This window comes from Chrysemys picta, chromosome 18 (genome assembly GCF_011386835.1).
Source record: "Chrysemys picta bellii isolate R12L10 chromosome 18, ASM1138683v2, whole genome shotgun sequence".
Taxonomy (NCBI): domain Eukaryota; kingdom Metazoa; phylum Chordata; order Testudines; family Emydidae; genus Chrysemys; species Chrysemys picta.
In genome coordinates, this window is record NC_088808.1 from 6,511,141 (window position 1) to 6,524,667 (window position 13,527).

Sequence of the window (13,527 nt, forward strand, 5' to 3'; positions counted from 1 at the left end):
ATTTTTATACAAAGTGGACCAGCTTCAACAGGCGAAATTGACACCCACTACAGTAAAGCCGGGTGATTAGGATGCTCACTTGGGATGTAGGAGACCTGCACTCAAGTCTCTCCTCCAAATCAGGCAGGGAAGGGATTTGAACTTAGATCTCCTACACCCTGACCACTAGGCAAAGGGATGGATGGGAGCACCGATACCCCAGTATTCTGTGTGGGTGAGGTGTACTCTGACCATGCCTAGCCTATATGATTGGGCCCCAAGGGTCAGCTGTGTGTGTGTGTGTGTGGGGGGGGGGCTACTAGTGTGAGAAGCTGGAGAATTCCCTTGTTAGCTCTGGGGAGGCATCAATATTTAGGTGGCTTTGTGTGCGATTACTGGTGGCAACTTAAGCACCTTGAGGGTAGGCAGCTGCTGAATGGTGGTTTTGAGAATGTCAGTGGCACTAGGGTGACCAGATGTCCTGTTTTTTTATAGGGACAGTCCTGTTTTTTGGGACTCTTTCTTATATAGGTGCCTGTTACCCCCCCCTTCCCCCCCACCCCCTGTCCCATTTTTTCCACAGTTGCTATCTGGTCACCCTAAGCGGCACCCACATGGTGGATTCAGGTGCCTTAAAAGGCAGTTAGGCGCCTAAGTACCTTTGTGGATCTAGCCCCAACTGCTGGAATTGTCTAATTCTCACTCCGTGCCTGGGGAGGTACCTCCTCTCCTTTCTACAGCTCCAGGTTCTCCTTTGGGACCTGCAGCACCGGGTATCCTACGGCATCCATGGAGACTGGAGAGTTTATCAGTTCACTGAGACCCACGATCCTCACCCCCCCAGGGAAAAGAGATGGTACAGGAAGGGTTGCAGGAGCTGAAATAACCTCAGAAACAAGCTTCCCTTTGTCCTGTTCATTGGCTATAAATCTAGTAACTGTCAAGCTCAGATCTAGGAGTGAAGTCTGTAATATACAAACAACACAATTATAAAAATGAAGGCAATAAAAAGAACAATGACAAAGGTTTTAGGATCAGAAATGTTTTGCTAATTCCCTCGGGGCAGGGGGACTCAGTAAATTAGGACGTACACAGTTTTTTGGCTGCTTACAAATGCTACAGAAGTTGACTGGAGGGGGAGGAATTAGATGAATCTTCACAACTAAAGGAACATTATTGTCATGTACCATTGTGCTAGGCAGTGTACACACTCACTAAATGGGCAGTCACTGCCCCAAGTGTTTATAATCTAAATAGAAAAGAGAGAAGAAAAGCATTAATATCCTCACATTAGACTGGGAACTGTAGTGGGGCAGCTGCCCCACTCTGGCATGGAAGGGGTTAAAGCAAGCCAGAGAGGCTGTGCATAGCCCCAGCCAATCACAGAAGGGTTTATTGGGAGCCAATCAAGTGGAGGCTTGAAAGCAGCCAATCAGGGCCAGGCTGGGTCCTATAAGAAGGCTGCAGGACAGAGAGGAAGGCAGTCTCTCCCTAGAGGGTGAAGGGAGAAGAACTGGCTCTGAGAGAGTGAAGTACCTAAGACAGAGCAGGGCTGGGCAGGGCCAGTTGAGGCTGGGGGAGCTCTAGGCTGACATCTGCCAGACTGGGACTCTGACACAGTGGGGCAGAGAAGATCCTGGGGCAACAGGGAAGTGGCCCAGGGAAGCAGGCAGTAGAGGAGAGTTGGAGGAGGGCAGTCAGTGGCTGCTGCTAGAGGGTCCCTGGGTTGGGGCCCTGAGTAGCAGGCAGGCCTGGGCCCCCCACACTTGCCAGTGATGAATGGCTAAGCCAGACTGCAGTTTGCCCTTGAAGGAAGGGGCTAGATGAGGACTGCAGTGAGCCACTGAGGCGAGTGATAGAACCAGAAGCTGCCGGTCCCCCAGAAGCAGGGGAGAGCCAGCGGAGTGGGCATAGCTGGAGTGCAGTGTCCAGAAGCAGATGCCACAGTCTGGGAGTGACATGGGTCCCACTGTGAGGATGGCGGACACCGAGAGAGTAACAGCGGGTGAGACACCACTAGTGAAGGCACACTGCTGAAAGAGCTAATTCCCAAACCAACCAGCAGGAGGCGCTGCCATGTCTGGCACCATTACAGGAACTAAGACCGAGATTAAGGTCACACAGGAAGTCTGTGGAAGTGGTGAGATTTAAACCCACATCTTTAGAAGGCTAGTTTAGTGCCTTAACTGGAAGAGCATCCTTCCTTCTAAGTGAATTACTTGGTTACCAGATATACTAGTTCACTAACTTGGGATTTTACAATAAGATGCTTAGCTAAATAAATGGGGAAAAAAAATCTAAATGTCCCTGAACTGTGGGAAATTGATCTATTGAGGTAAAGGGATACAATCCAGGGAACAGTTTGTATGAAATGAAAATGGTCAAACTGGTAAATTTTCATTCTGAAGCACCTCTACTCAAAAGTGGGCTTCTTTTGCTGTAAAATGGCAAAAAACAGCAGGAAGCACTGGGCTGAGACTTGAACCAGAGGCTATGAACAAAGGCAGGCCATGTATTAAAGAAAAATACATCAACTTGGCAATGTTGTTGCTAGTGTACTAGGCACTAGATATTAAACATATTCTAGCGAATACAGATACATTTCAATGTAGTACAAAATAAGATGGTTTGACAAAATAATGAGTAGGGATGTTTTGTTCAAGATATTAGGAACAAGGAGAGGTAATAAACCAATAGGATGACTCACATAAGGTGACATGTAAGTTGTTTATCTTTGCTGTAAACAAGTAGAACTAGACTTACTATATCTGGGCTGAGACTGGTACTGAAGGATCTGCTCTTGAAAATTTTAGGAGGGTGTCAAATATCCTTTCAGGAGGAGCGAGAGCCAGATGTCTCAATCTCCCCTGGAAGAAGAGTTTTCAAAGGACTCTGCTCCAAAGACATTAGCTATTGAGAGTCAAACCCAAAACTAAGGTAGTTTCCATGTTAGTTTAAATATCATGAACAGCAGGCAGTTGAACTGACCACCAAAAGGTTGCAGTCCAGTCTGAAGGTTGTAGCTACATGGAAAACTTCTTACATTCATCCCTGTGGTTTGACACCAGAGCATGATAATTATGTATAAAGGACCCAGAAATGCACCAGGCCCTTTATGGAACAAAAGAAAACTAAACAGTATATAGTTAGGGTTACCATATCTATTAAATAAAAAAAGAGGACCCTCCACAGGCCCTGGCCCCGCCCATTTCCCCACCCAGCCCCGCCCTAGCTCCGCCCCTTCCCACCCTAACTCCGCCCCTCCTCCCTCCCACTCCCAGCCACGGGGAAAGGGCTGCCCCAGCGCTACCGGCTTCACGGTTTGCCGGGCAGCTGGAGCCCGGGAGGGGAAGCGCCAGCCGGGGGCACAGGGTCTGGAGGCTGCCCGGCAAACCGTGAAGCCGGTAGCGCTTGGGCTTTGGGCAGCCCCCTTGCCTCCGGACCCTGCGCCGCCGGCCGGGCACTTCCCCTCCCGGGCTCCGGCGGCGCAGGGTCCGGAGGCATGGGGGCTGCCCGAAGCCGGTAGCGCTGGGGCAGCTCGGCTCTTAAACAGAGCCGAAGAGTCAGGGGAGGAGCTGCTTTCTGGGGGCTCCTGCAGCAGATGCATGTGGGTAGAGGCCCCCATGCACCCCCTCGGCTACCCCCTTGCCACGCTTGGGCTCCCCGGCTCCTGGGAGTGGGAGCTGCCGCCGCCCTTCCCCCTCCCGGAGCAGTCTCAGAGCCCCGCGCCCCGGCAGTGGCTCACATGCCCGGGAGCCGCAGAGCCTAAGGGAGGAGCTGGGGGGCGCATGGGGGGGCCTCTGCCCACATGCATCTGCTGCAGTCTGCAGGGGCCCCCTGGGGGGGCGCCAGGCCGCAGCCTAGGCAGGAGGGGCAGGGGGGGCGTGGCTGCTCACAGTGGTGGAGAGTCAGTTCCCCACAGAGACCCTTGTACCCTCTCCCTCGTACAGAAGGGACATGCAGAAGGTACCTAATTAAAAGCACTAAACTTGGGAATAAAAAAATGTCAGTCAGTGTTTTGATATGCCCTGAAGTTTGTCAGACATTTATTTGCAAACCCTTTGTAGTAAGGGTGAGTCAGCTGTCTTGCTGAATACAACTTTAAATATTATGGAATACATGATGCAACTCTTCTCTGTTTTACATTTTCTTAATCAGTATTTCTAAGCTGATCTTATATTTTAAATGTACTCTTAAACCTGCATAAAGTAATCATTCCAGATTAAAATATTTTATTAAAGTGAATGTTTAAAATTCAATATACACAAGTGAAGAGGGAAGGTACTGTACATCTGGGGTCAGGCTTGGGTTATGAGGGATTACAGGTGTTGGTTGCAAGGGGGAAGAGACATACATATCACATAACCAGCATAGACCCAGATCGGGGTGCAAGAGGTTTTTCAAATGTCAGTGGATAAGTGGCTTGGGTATGCCACCCACGGAATGTATAAGGAGTCCAAGTCAGTATCGGTGCAGCGAATGAGTACATGGGTAGGGTGCGTCCCTTGGTCCGTCAGGGAAGGAAGTGGGTTATTTCCCTGGTTGGCGGTCTCAGTTACTCAGTGTGGTATTGGCGGTGTCCTGTGATGTGTTCCGTATAAATGTCTCTGGACCACCTGATGATGTCAGACACCATGAGCTGTCTCATGAGCCGGGCATAGTGTCAACCAACTCCGCACGCTCTCAGAACCGGCTCGTTGTGGGGGTCCCACGAGCCCAGGGCTCCCACGATCAAGGTGTGTATCTGGACCTCGTAGCCCTGGGCTCTCAGGGTCTCGGCCAGCGGGGTGTACTTCAACTATATTTAACTCACTGAAACAGGCATTATTTTAAATTAATCAGTCACAGAGGTTTAGTGTGTTCACAACAATGTTCATTGCTTTTAGAAAAAGGGAATACAAATTTACTCTGTGTGATCTCCATAACAATACACATGTTTATGAAACTTCACCAACTTTAAAAAATGTTTCCAAAGATTTTAGGCATAACAAAGGATTTTATATCTTATTAAGGTACAGATTTTGCTTAAAACTAGTTCATCAGATAGTCAGAAGTAAAGGAAGGGAAACTCTGTCCAGCATCTGGAAGCAAAGGGCTGTTGCTTCCTTCAGTGGGGGTGGGGGAGGGAGAGGGGGTGAAGGGAGAAATGGATGGACAAGAAGACTTTGGAAGTAAGTTGTGTGGTGTGTTTTTTACTATAGTAATTAAAATGTGTATTTTAGATAAGGGGGGTGTCTTTTGAATAATTTATTTAAAAAACCATATGTCGGAAGATCCAAGCATTTAAGGCTAAAGATGATTGTGCATCTAAAAATCTATGCAATTTTTTTAGAGATGTGATTTTTATAATCTTCACCAACTCACTAATGAAATATTTTTAAACAAAGGTCCTGTAGACTGACATGTTCTGAGTAAATATGACAGTCATGCACAACTGGTTTTTGTCAGTCTACTCAGAAACTGACAGTATATACCTGGGGGTTGGTAAATGCCTGTTAAATGTCTTCATTACCCCTGGAATGGCTCTTGAACAGTTTCAGTGTTGTGCTAATGGGTCTGGCAGGCTGGACACTATTTCTCTTTTAACTACTAGATCCTCTTCCCAGGAAGACTCAGAGCCTGCAGGAAGGGTCAGAACAGGGATAGGAAAACCAGTCGGGTGGACACTAAGACCCAGTGGTGCCCCAAATTTTCAGGTGCCCTACCCAACTGCCTATGCCTGAGGACAGCCCTGGGTGCCCGCAACCACTTGCCACCCTAGGCCACTGCCTAGTTTGCCTAGTGGTTGCACCGGCCCTGGTTATCATCCGTGTTAGGGAGGGAGATGTGTCAGCAGGGCTGAGAACAGGGGATAAATCAGAACAAAGGGGCAGGTTCACAGGAAGGCTGCAGATTTCAACCACTTGTCTCCCTACCTATCCTGTGCTCATCCCCGAGGTGTCCAAGAGCAGTGGGCTGCACCTTCTGGCTTTTATTGCTGGACGTTGTGTATCTGGGAAAATGCTGAATGGCTGAGATTGTGACAGAGGAATTGTTGCAAGAGATCATTTTGGGAATGAGCTCTACCTACACTGACACAGACTATCTGATGTTAAAACACAGTGCCCCTTATTTAATTGCTGATGGGAACATGGCAGCTTCTATGAAGCCCCTGTTCATTCCCTTCCTTCATGGGCCTTGGAGAGAAAGGGACACTGCATTACCCTCAGAATAGTCAGAACTCTTGCAGGTCTGCACTAAGACAGCAACTAATCAAATTTCATGTGTGAGGGCTTCCGTTGGCATCGTCAGGGGTCAGGAAGGTCGTCCCCCCCCCCCCCCCCCCGGATACCCAATTGACTCAATGTATTCTGGGTTTGGTGGGGTTTTTTTGTCCTTCCTCTAAAGCGTCAGATTGGCCACTGCTTGAGACAGGATACTGGATGGGGTGGGTCAGTGCCCTATTTCTCAGATCCATGGCTTGTGAATCTTCCTGCCTGGGTTCAAACTGATCACCAGAATGGGGGTCAAGAAGGAATTTCCCCCGGATTGCCAAGCAGCTTTGGGTTTTTCACCTTCCTCTGCAGCATGGGGTATGGATCACCACCTAGGCCCAGATGGGCCTATCTCACTTCATCAGTGCTCTCCCCTACCTAATTCTCTGCCACTGCAGGGGCCTATTGGCATCGTGCTCTCACCTGTGTGTGCGTGTGTGTGTGTGTGTGTGTGTGTGTGTGTGTGTGTGGCATGCCACACTTTAACCTCCTGAGGGCTGAAATGCTTTAGTCTAGCTCTTGCTATTGGGCTCCACAGAGGAGTAACTGAGTGACATGTAAGGGCCTGCAATGTACAAGAGGTCAGACTAGATCTAATGGTCCCTTCTGGCCTTAAGTTCTATGAATCTCTGAATGTTGCTGAGTTTGGATTAAGCATTTTGAGGGACCAGGTGGCACCTACAACTAAAGATGTCTGGAGCATAGCGCCTCTATTTCCTCACCATTAGATCATATCCAGTTGGGTACGACCCTTGAACACATTCAGGACAGCGTTACTTTCCCATCTGGCTGCTAGCACTTGCTCCGCTCCTTCGCTACCCTGGAACAGTCTAGGAAGGAACGGGAACACTGATTCAAAAGAGTTGTTTGGCATTGTGTCATTGTACTTTCAAGTACGGGGGCTTTGGATTCTTCTCTTCCTTATGCATGGGTGGAGATTTCCAAAGCTGCTTTAGGCTACATCCACACTTCTGGCAGTGTGCCGAGAACAGACGCTGCACACCCAGCTAGCACGGGTATAAACAGCAGTGGAGCTGGTGAGACATGGCTTAGTAGAATGCCCTACGCACCATAATCCCCAGGGTATGTACCTTACTCAGCTCTCTACACACCCCAGCAGTGCCGCCCCACATCCACATTGTTCTTTTTAGCAGTGCAGTGTCCCACTGCCTGCCTACTGCTGGAGCCTTTCCCTACTGCAGTGAAAGGCTCCAGCGGCGGGGAAAGGCTCTGGCAGCTCCCCATTGCCTGAACTGTTCACTGTGCTAGGTCGCTTCACTCTGCAGTGGCCAGGGTGGATGCATCCCGCTGTTCACTGCAGCATGTAGCTACACGTGGAGAGCCTGTACTTTGCACTCCACCATAAGTGTAGACATAACCTAAGCGATTTACATCCACAACTCCCATCAATAAAAACACAGCACAGCGCCATTTCCTACAATGCTCTATTTTATTTACAGTAGTTACAAAAATTGTCCATGTAGAATGTCAGTTGCTCTCACTCCCTTCTGTTTCCCATCAGGTGGGGATATGCTTCTTACATCTTGCACAAGGGAAACGTCCCTAATGTGCAGATGCAATGATCCAGAATTGACTCTCTAAAACCAGCAGTATCAGGGGCCTGAAACACTAACAGGGAGCTGGTCTCAAAGCAGAAAATCACCGCAGGTTTATATCCTGAGAGGATCCGGGCCAGGAAACATCAGCCATATAAAAGTGAATGATGTTGTGTGTTTAAAGCATCGTTTCAGAAGGGAAAACGATCATTTTCCCAGAATGGCTTCAGCTGCTGCGCCCAGCCACCCAGGGGCGGCTCTAGGCACCAGCAAAGCAAGCACGTGCTTGGGGCAGCCCATTTGCAGGGGCGGCAGGGATCCAGCATGGGAGCTGAGAACCAACAGGGGGCCCTGGGAGCTGTAGTTCCTTGGTTAGCTCCCTGCCTATAGTAGGGTTACCATATTTCAGCAAGCAAAAAAGAGGACGGGAGGAGCCCCGCCCTAGCCCCGCCCCTGCCCCTCCCACTTCCCGCCCCCCCAGAACCCCCAACCCTCCCCCCGTTCCTTGTCCCCTGACTGCCCCCTCCTGGGACCCCTGCCCCTAACTGCCCCCCGGGACTCCACTCCCTATCTAAGCCTCCTTGCCTCTTGTCCCCTGACTGCCCCAACCCTTATCCACACCCCCACCCCCAGACAGACCCCTGGGACTCCCACGCCCCATCCAACCACTCCCCACCCCCTGACAGCCCCCCCCCAGAACTCCCAACACATCTAAACCCCTCTGCTCCCTGTCCCCTGACTGCTCCGATCCCTCTCCCCACTCCTGCCCCCTGACAGCTCCCCCCCAGAACTCCCAGCCCCCTACCCCCCGCTCCTTGTCCCCTGACTGCCCCCTCCTGGGACCCCTGCTCCTAACTGCCCTCCAGAACCCCACCCCCTACCTAAGACTCCCTGTTCCTTGTCCCCTAACTGCCCCTTCCTAAGACCCCCCCCCAACTGCCCCCCAGGACCCTACCCCCTACCTGTACCCTGACTGCCCAAAACTTTCTCCACTCCCCTCCAAAAGCCCCCCCAGAACCTCCCTGTCCCTTCTCCTGCCCCCCCCCCCCTTACCCTGCTGCTCAGAACAGGGTGTTGGGCTCTGTGCCAGCCGGACACATGGCTGAGCTCCCCTGCAAAACACAAAACCCGGTCCCTGGCCCTGCACAGGGTTGCCGGAGCGGGCTGCAGGAGGAGCTGCCGGCCGGCTCAGAATGCAGGGAGGGGGGGGTGGGAGGAGGAAGCTGCTCTGGAGTCCAGCCCGGGACTTTCCTGCAGCCCTCCCAGCCGGGGGAGGGGGAAATCCCGGACATTGTGAGTGCTTCACAAATTCCCCCCGGACGCTATTTTTAGCACACAAAAGGAGGACATGTCCGGGTAAATCCGGACGAATGGTAACCCTAGCCTATAGAGCCAGCCCTGGAGCAGGGAAAGAACTACATTTCCCAGCATTCCCTTGGCCACTACCAACAGGAAAGAGGGGGAGGGAGTGAGGTAGCTGAGACCTCATGTTGCAGCCTGCTGTGAATGGAGAGCTGCGCTGTAAGTAAGGATGCCATATTTTAACATTCAAAAAATAGGACACTCCACAGGGAGGGAGGGTAGCCCCACCCTGCCACTATCCACCCCCTCCGACTGCCCCCCACAGAAACCCCAACCTATCCAACCCCCCTGCTCCCTGTCCCCTGACCACCCCTCCCAGGACCCCTGCCCCTAACTGCCCCCCAGGACCCCACCCCCTATCTAAGCCCCACTGGTCCTTGTCCCCAACTGCCCCCTCCTGAGACCCCCCCAACTTCCCCCCCTAGAATCCCACCCCCTACCTGTCCCCTGACAAACCCCTGGGACTCCCATGCCTATCCAACTACTGCCTGTCCCCTGACTGCCCCCCCCCAACCCCTGACCCATCCAACCCCCCCTTCTCCCTGTCCCTTGACTGCCCCCCCCCCCCCCGGAACTCCCTACCCCTTCTCCAACCTCCCAGCCCCCTTACCGTGCCACTCAGACCAGCGTGTCTGGCTTCACGCAGCGTGAGACACGCTGCTGCATACATGCTGCCACGCTCCCCCGCGGAGCCACAGCCCCCCCCCCCAGCACCTGCCTTCCAGATTTGAACACCTCAAAATTCAGGAGTGCTCAAGCTCAGTTTGGGCAGCTGTTACTTCATTTCCCCCAAATCAAATATACTGATCCACTGTAACTTGCTGTAGAAAAAGTAGAACAAATTGAGCAAGAAATGCTTCCCAGTGGTTATTAGGACTGGAATTGCTATTTTCAACCGCCATTGCCCTTTTTTGTTTTGTTTTGTTTAAAAGGAAGACAGTGATATTGCATTGGCAATTCCCCATAGAAAGAAAGTGGAAGAAAAGAATAGTAAAGGCACCTCAACTTTTCCTCATTTATGTAGGACAGTCTTATAATATGCATCCAGATATCCTCCAATCACACAAGCTGAAAATTGTTCCACTTTACTGCAGTTCTGTAACCATATGGGAACCAATCCTGCCTGTGTTCTGTGCACATCTAAAATTCCTGCTGAATGACCCGCCCTGGGAGCGAGTTACCAGTGACCCAGCGCTGTGGCAGAAGGAGGGTGCAGGTGGGGGGGGAGAGCCCAGGGCTGGGGCGTCAGGGGGGTGCAGGTGGGAGGGTGGGGAGGCGCCCAGGGCTGGGGCGGCAGAGGGGTGCGGGTCGGGGGGGGAGAGAGCCCAGGGCTGGGCCGGGGGGCAGCCAACATTTTTTTTTTGCTTGGGGCGGCAAAAAATCTAGAGCCGGCCCTGCAGCCACCCATCCAACAAGTGTTGTTAAGCGAGACGAAGGGTCTACTCTGGTGGCAATGGAAGGCAGACAGATACAGGAATCAAGACTTGTGTTTCAGGGCTGCTTGGGGACTCCCACTCTGAGTCTGGGAGGATTAAGTTTATTGTAAAAGGTGACGTGCTATGTTGCTCAGGGGAGAGGAAGTTTCCCAGATCTCTCTCTAACATGCTCACAAACTGAGGTCTGGAGCAGCTGCTATTCTTGAGGGTCACAGCGGAGTTGGCGGGAGAAGGAGGAGGGGGTGGGAATTTACCAAGGGAAAAGGTATGGTCCCAAATGCTTATTCCCTATTCAGAACCCAAACCACTGTGCCGCCTCCCACCTGAGCCCTGCTCTTTTCCCTGCAGGTTTTCCCAGAGATGGGGCAGTGGATTTTTTCCATTATGGGAACTCATACAAGAGAGGTTTGGGAACCAGCTGACAGAATTCTGGTTTGGGAATGACAATATTCACCTGTTAACATCATTTGGTAACTATATTACGGACGTATTTTTTCTTATGCTCTCTGCGTGGACTGAGAGAAACACACCAGAAATACCCCTGGTAAAGAGGCTGCAAAACAGTCCTACAGCCCCCTGGGAGATCCTCCAGGCCAGGCAGATGACCAGCTCTGGGACCTTGCCAAGAACCCCTGGTACATGGGGTGATCTGGAATATGCTGGGCTTGGATGGGGCCTGTTCTGGGGCCGGGAAGGGGTGTGCCCTGTACGGTCCTGCTCCCTGGTAATCCTGCTGCAAAGCTCAAAAAAAAGTCTTGAGAAGCTAGCTACAAGTTGGGCAATCTTTGGGGCATCCCTGACCCGAGTTGGGGGCTGAATTGCCCCTTGGCAGTTCCAGGATTGAGGAGGGGAGCACTACCCAGCCCCTCTTCCCTATGCGAGACTTTACACTGGCAGAGGGATGAATTGGGCCCTGCTTGCATGATTTACCCACAGCTATGCCCTGGGAGTGGGGTGGAGCACAATCTCTTCCTGAGACCATCAGCATGCAAGGTGGCTGGAGCCTGCTCTCTGCAGCTGGTTCAGAGCTGAGGCTGGGTGGTGGCCTTGTGTCCTTCTCACCTTTCCCTGTCCCCTTTGGAGCAATGTGCATTCCCAAGGGCATAGAGAGTGAACGGTCCCTGAGCACAGAGACTGTGCTTGTGACAGGCCTTTGTATGTCCCCACCGTGCATCTGCACAAGGGACAGGCACAATCTTGCCGTTAGACTGTAAGCTGTTCAGGGCAGGCATCCATTGGGATCTGTAGTGTAAAGTGCCATGTGCATTGATGGCAGTAGCCAATAATGATCCTCTGCTAAATCAGTGGAGCCAGGATAGTGTCTCCTTCTGCTCAATGTATCATGAGGGGGATAAAGCTTCTCGCTTCTTAGTTAGAGACAAAGTGCTCTGTTAATGGCCAGGTGAGACTGGGGGATTGAGTTTGTTATAAGGCAGCACTGGCGTGGTAAGCTGCCACCCCCAGGCCAAGTCTGAGGTTCCCCAATAAAGAACTCAATGGTTGTGCAAAATAACAAATAAGGAAAATGGATTGCTATTTTCTTAATAGAAAATCAGGGTTGGAAGGGACCTCAGGAGGTCATCTAGTCCAACCCCCTGCTCAAAGCAGGACCAATCCCCAACTAAATCATCCCAGCCAGGGCTTTGTCAAGCCTGACAAACAATGAGCTGCGCATCGACCTCAGAGACTTTTGGCAAACCACAGAATTGTGTTCAGTACAAGTCATTCTGGATTTCAGGGGAGACTGAGAAATACAAGCTCATTCTTGGAGACTTTGTTGATGGGGTTGCAGGTAGGTCCTGGGCAACTTCTGTACCTTTTATAGCAGAGGGAAAACTAGGCAAGGCCAACAGAGCAATACGATTCCTCCCCCTCCGCAATCTATGTGCTTAAACTTTTAAAGGGGAAAACCATGCAGTTGATGCACCAGGTTAGGTTACATTACAGCATCTGGAAACTCAGTCCCCCACAGTGGAGTGGGAAAGTGCATCATTGACATATGTGACGACCCCTGGGTGGATTGTGAGATTGGAAGAAGGATCTCTGGATCTGAGAGCATGAGCTTCTAGTACCGGAGTTAAAGGATTAGCTCTGAAAGCATGTAGTGAACAGCAGACTCAAAAAGCTTGGCTTGTTTAGCCTAACCAAAAGAAGGCTGAGGGGGGATATGATTGCTCTCTATAAATATATCAGAGGGATAAATGTCAGGGAGGGAGAGGAATTATTTAAGCTTAGTACCAATGTGGACACAAAAACAAATGGATATAAACTGGACATTAGGAAGTTTAGACTTGAAATTAGACGAAGGTTTCTAACCATTAGAGGAGTGATGTTCTGGAACAGCCTGCCAAGGGGAGCAGTGGGGGCAAAAGACCTATCGGGCTTCAAGACTAAGCTTGATAAGTTTATGGAGGGGATGGTATGATGGGATAGCCTAATTTTGGCAATTAATTGATCTTTGATTATTAGCAGGTAAATATGCCCAATGGCCTGTGATGGGATGTTAGATGGGGCTGGGATCTGAGTAACTACAGAGAATTCACTCCTGGGTGTCTGGCTGGTGAGTCTTGCCCACATGCTCAGGGTTTAGCTGATCGCCATATTTGGGGTCGGGAAGGAATTTTCCTCCAGGGCAGATTGGCAGAGGCCCTGGAGGTTTTTCGCCTTCCCCTGCAGCGTGGGGCACGGGTCACTTGCTGGAGGATTCTCTGCACCTTGAGGTCTTTAAACCACAATTTGAGGACTTCAATAACTCAGGCATAGGTTAGGGGGTTGATACAGGAGTGGGTGGGTGAGATTCTGTGGCCTGCATTGTGCAGGAGGTCAGACTAGATGATCATAATGGTCCCTTCTGACCTTAAAGTCTATGAGTCTGATGCAGAATCCCTGGTGTGTGTAATGCACTCGGGTGACAGATGGAACAAAGCGTACAGTCCTCAG

The 13,527-nt window shown here is 51.1% G+C and overlaps 1 protein-coding gene across 3 annotated transcripts in view; it reads left to right on the top strand.

The window, feature by feature from the left end:
* Positions 1–4,576: 4,576 nt before the first annotated feature.
* The window catches only part of LOC101933733 (ficolin-2-like), a 52,634-nt gene continuing 43,683 nt past the window's right edge, over positions 4,577–13,527 (top strand). For 2 of the 3 annotated variants that reach the window (XM_065571970.1, XM_065571971.1), the window contains exon 1: positions 4,577–4,715. The gene's annotated coding sequence lies outside the window, so the exon portion shown is untranslated. Of the gene's footprint in view, positions 4,716–12,301; positions 12,380–13,527 lie in introns of those variants that run through there. The other variant, XM_065571972.1, reaches the window with a different exon arrangement.